The sequence below is a fragment of the Glandiceps talaboti genome, chromosome 16, assembly GCF_964340395.1.
Source record: "Glandiceps talaboti chromosome 16, keGlaTala1.1, whole genome shotgun sequence".
Taxonomy (NCBI): domain Eukaryota; kingdom Metazoa; phylum Hemichordata; class Enteropneusta; family Spengelidae; genus Glandiceps; species Glandiceps talaboti.
Genome location: NC_135564.1, coordinates 12,352,219 through 12,357,979, shown reverse-complemented (window position 1 = coordinate 12,357,979; position 5,761 = coordinate 12,352,219). Strand labels below are relative to the sequence as shown.

Genomic DNA, 5,761 nt, shown 5'->3' with positions numbered 1-5,761 from the left:
ACAGACAGACAGACAGACAGGCAGGCTGGCTGGCTGGTAGGCAGGCAGACACAGATAGACGGGCTGGCAGACAAACAGACAGACAGACAGACAGACAGACAGACAGACAGACAGACACAGACAGATAGACAGACAGGTAGGTTGGTAGGCAGACAGACACACAGACATGCTGGTAGACAGATGGACAAACAGATGGTCAAACAGACAGACAGAAAGGTAGGTTGGCAGATAGGTAGGTGTTACAATGATATCAGCAACGACCATCTAAATTACACCAACTATGATTTATTGTTTGAACCTAGGGAAAAATCACTAATCATTTTCAAGTAGGTCTCTCTACGAGGGTAATGTTTTCAAAGTCGGAACAAAGCCGTGTGTTATGCATAATTCGTTAGACTGCAGTACTAATGGCGTATACCCCTACAGTCAATTCCTAGTCACACAATCTTTGTACTTTGGTGTGTAATTTGTAAAGGTTGAAGATAGCTTGGACTTCAAGCGTTTCCTACTTCAAACGTTCACTACTTAACAAACTGTCCTTTCAATTGCCAAAATTATTAGAGGACAGTAAGGATCACTGACGATGGTCAGTAAATAACTCCCCTTCAGCATTGGGCATTACTCTGCGTATTTAAAATGTTGATCAAGTGCCGATCACTATCATTCAAAATGGCGTCCATTTAATGTAAATTTAGTGTGTCTAAACGATATTCTCTCAATTATTGTACTTGTATAGTTACTCGATTTTACTCCCGAATTAACAAAACTTACAGACATTTTACACTTTCAGAGCTAGCACTCAAAAGTGAAAGCAAACTTCATAACCAATTGAAGCAGAACGGTACTTACTCAGCACGCTTGATCACACAGTTACATCTGTTTCGATATGACGAGGTTTAATCACACCCAATTCAGACAACGTTGGAATGTCGAAACTATACCTGCATTGTTGATGTATAGGTGTGGTTTACCCTGAAAATGAACATAACATAACATAGCACTATCGTAAAGGTGTGTAAAGGAAAAGTTAAAATCTAAGGAAAAAGGGAAAAATGAAATCGGCTAACGGGAGTCAGGTTTTTTTTTAGCTAAGCTAGTCATGCCTTTGAATTTCACCGTGTCATGGTACTTCGCTGATTACCTACTGTTGACATCACCTGTCTGTTTAATAAGTCCATCTAAAATTGAAACAGGTCTGCAGTTTTCTATTTACTAACTTTCCTCGTTAAGAGGGGCTCTAACGAGGTGGTCGTACAACTGGTGGGGTTGGGGGCCAAGGGGATCCTGTGTTTCAGTAAATAAAGATAGTGTCAGCTCAATGTTTAGCATAATATATATTAACAAACATCTGGTCGCTCTAATGGTAATAATGGCCAGAGTTCACCTCTTATCTGCACACGCACTCCCATTCAAAACCGTGAAAAATAAACATCTGATGTGGCCCAAAAAACACAAAAAGCTAATTATGGAATATACATTACTGTAACACTAAAAATAGCCGGACATTGTGGATATCCCATTTTATTATAGACATTAGCAGAAAAAAAACCACGGTCTTATTCCACTTCACCATTTCATAAGTTGTACAGAATACCCATTGTCTTTTCTTTTAATCCGTATATTCTTTTTAAATGCATTCATTTGATGTGATATAAACATAACCAAAATTAATGAAGTAAACTGAATGCGTTCCGTGATATTAAAGCCTTTAGCTTTAAAAAAAAATTACATCAACTAGCTGTATATGCATGACACATGCGCACTATCAACATACATATATGTACAAATTACATGTACATGAAAAGTACTATTAAAAATAAATGTTGCCAAGTTACCGAAAATAGTTATTTATGCAAATACTTCATTAATATACATAAATGTTTCCTAAAACCTAGCAATTACGCTAAAGAATATGTGAACCAAATTTTCATTTAATTTGAGCCAGTCGTTTTTGAGAAAACGACACGGTCACAGACAGACAGACAGACAGACAGACAGGCAGACAGACAGACAGACAGACAGACAGGCAGGCAGACAGGCAGACAGACAGGTAGGTAGGTAGACAGGCAGACAGACAGGTAGGTAGGTAGACAAACAAACAGACAGACAGACAGGCTGGCTGGCTGGTAGGCAGGCAGACACAGATAGACAGGCTGGCAGACAAACAGACAGACAGACAGACAGACAGACAGACAGACAGACAGACAGACAGACAGACAGACAGACACAGACAGATAGATAGTCAGACAGGTAGGTAGGCAGACAGACACACAGACATGCTGGTAGACAGATGGACAAACAGATGGTCAAACAGACAGACAGACAGACAGACAGACAGACAGACAGGCAGGCTGGCTGGCTGGTAGGCAGGCAGACACAGATAGACGGGCTGGCAGACAAACAGACAGACAGACAGACAGACAGACAGACAGACAGACAGACAGACACAGACAGATAGACAGACAGGTAGGTTGGTAGGCAGACAGACACACAGACATGCTGGTAGACAGATGGACAAACAGATGGTCAAACAGACAGACAGAAAGGTAGGTTGGCAGATAGGTAGGTGTTACAATGATATCAGCAACGACCATCTAAATTACACCAACTATGATTTATTGTTTGAACCTAGGGAAAAATCACTAATCATTTTCAAGTAGGTCTCTCTACGAGGGTAATGTTTTCAAAGTCGGAACAAAGCCGTGTGTTATGCATAATTCGTTAGACTGCAGTACTAATGGCGTATACCCCTACAGTCAATTCCTAGTCACACAATCTTTGTACTTTGGTGTGTAATTTGTAAAGGTTGAAGATAGCTTGGACTTCAAGCGTTTCCTACTTCAAACGTTCACTACTTAACAAACTGTCCTTTCAATTGCCAAAATTATTAGAGGACAGTAAGGATCACTGACGATGGTCAGTAAATAACTCCCCTTCAGCATTGGGCATTACTCTGCGTATTTAAAATGTTGATCAAGTGCCGATCACTATCATTCAAAATGGCGTCCATTTAATGTAAATTTAGTGTGTCTAAACGATATTCTCTCAATTATTGTACTTGTATAGTTACTCGATTTTACTCCCGAATTAACAAAACTTACAGACATTTTACACTTTCAGAGCTAGCACTCAAAAGTGAAAGCAAACTTCATAACCAATTGAAGCAGAACGGTACTTACTCAGCACGCTTGATCACACAGTTACATCTGTTTCGATATGACGAGGTTTAATCACACCCAATTCAGACAACGTTGGAATGTCGAAACTATACCTGCATTGTTGATGTATAGGTGTGGTTTACCCTGAAAATGAACATAACATAACATAGCACTATCGTAAAGGTGTGTAAAGGAAAAGTTAAAATCTAAGGAAAAAGGGAAAAATGAAATCGGCTAACGGGAGTCAGGTTTTTTTTTAGCTAAGCTAGTCATGCCTTTGAATTTCACCGTGTCATGGTACTTCGCTGATTACCTACTGTTGACATCACCTGTCTGTTTAATAAGTCCATCTAAAATTGAAACAGGTCTGCAGTTTTCTATTTACTAACTTTCCTCGTTAAGAGGGGCTCTAACGAGGTGGTCGTACAACTGGTGGGGTTGGGGGCCAAGGGGATCCTGTGTTTCAGTAAATAAAGATAGTGTCAGCTCAATGTTTAGCATAATATATATTAACAAACATCTGGTCGCTCTAATGGTAATAATGGCCAGAGTTCACCTCTTATCTGCACACGCACTCCCATTCAAAACCGTGAAAAATAAACATCTGATGTGGCCCAAAAAACACAAAAAGCTAATTATGGAATATACATTACTGTAACACTAAAAATAGCCGGACATTGTGGATATCCCATTTTATTATAGACATTAGCAGAAAAAAAACCACGGTCTTATTCCACTTCACCATTTCATAAGTTGTACAGAATACCCATTGTCTTTTCTTTTAATCCGTATATTCTTTTTAAATGCATTCATTTGATGTGATATAAACATAACCAAAATTAATGAAGTAAACTGAATGCGTTCCGTGATATTAAAGCCTTTAGCTTTAAAAAAAAATTACATCAACTAGCTGTATATGCATGACACATGCGCACTATCAACATACATATATGTACAAATTACATGTACATGAAAAGTACTATTAAAAATAAATGTTGCCAAGTTACCGAAAATAGTTATTTATGCAAATACTTCATTAATATACATAAATGTTTCCTAAAACCTAGCAATTACGCTAAAGAATATGTGAACCAAATTTTCATTTAATTTGAGCCAGTCGTTTTTGAGAAAACGACACGGTCACAGACAGACAGACAGACAGACAGACAGGCAGACAGACAGACAGACAGACAGACAGGCAGGCAGGCAGACAGACAGGTAGGTAGGTAGACAGGCAGACAGACAGACAGGTAGGTAGACAAACAAACAGACAGACAGACAGGCTGGCTGGCTGGTAGGCAGGCAGACAGATAGACAGGCTGGCAGACAAACAGACAGACAGACAGACAGACAGACAGACAGACAGACAGACAGACAGACAGACAGACAGACAGACAGACAGACACAGACAGATAGATAGTCAGACAGGTAGGTAGGCAGACAGACACACAGACATGCTGGTAGACAGATGGACAAACAGATGGTCAAACAGACAGACAGACAGACACAGACAGACAGACAGACAGACAGACAGACAGACAGGCAGGCTGTCTGGCTGGTAGGCAGGCAGACACAGATAGACGGGCTGGCAGACAAACAGACAGACAGACAGACAGACAGACAGACAGACAGACAGACACAGACAGATAGACAGACAGGTAGGTTGGTAGGCAGACAGACACACATACATGCTGGTAGACAGATGGACAAACAGATGGTCAAACAGACAGACAGAAAGGTAGGTTGGCAGATAGGTAGGTGTTACAATGATATCAGCAACGACCATCTAAATTACACCAACTATGATTTATTGTTTGAACCTAGGGAAAAATCACTAATCATTTTCAAGTAGGTCTCTCTACGAGGGTAATGTTTTCAAAGTCGGAACAAAGCCGTGTGTTATGCATAATTCGTTAGACTGCAGTACTAATGGCGTATACCCCTACAGTCAATTCCTAGTCACACAATCTTTGTACTTTGGTGTGTAATTTGTAAAGGTTGAAGATAGCTTGGACTTCAAGCGTTTCCTACTTCAAACGTTCACTACTTAACAAACTGTCCTTTCAATTGCCAAAATTATTAGAGGACAGTAAGGATCACTGACGATGGTCAGTAAATAACTCCCCTTCAGCATTGGGCATTACTCTGCGTATTTAAAAATGTTGATCAAGTGCCGATCACTATCATTCAAAATGGCGTCCATTTAATGTAAATTTAGTGTGTCTAAACGATATTCTCTCAATTATTGTACTTGTATAGTTACTCGATTTTACTCCCGAATTAACAAAACTTACAGACATTTTACACTTTCAGAGTTAGCACTCAAAAGTGAAAGCAAACTTCATAACCAATTGAAGCAGAACGGTACTTACTCAGTGCGCTTGATCACACAGTTACATCTGTTTCGATATGACGGGGTTAATCACATTCACCCCCAATTCAGACAACGTTGGAATGTCGAAACTATACCTGCATTGTTGATTTATAGGTGTGGTTTACCCTAACATAACATAGCACTATCATAAAGGTGTGTACAGGAAAAATTAAAATCTAAGGAAAAAGGGAAAAATGAAATCGGCTAACGTGAGTCAGTAACTGTTTTT

General features: G+C 39.6%; 1 long non-coding RNA gene across 1 annotated transcript; it reads right to left on the bottom strand.

Moving 5' to 3' along the window:
- Window positions 1–875: 875 nt before the first annotated feature.
- LOC144447327 (uncharacterized) lies at window positions 876–5,550 on the bottom strand. The gene is made up of 3 exons (XR_013482015.1): window positions 5,531–5,550; window positions 3,180–3,302; window positions 876–972 (listed from the first exon to the last, which is right to left on the bottom strand). It is a non-coding gene; the product is annotated as an uncharacterized LOC144447327 (long non-coding RNA).
- Between the last annotated feature and the right edge of the window lie 211 nt (window positions 5,551–5,761).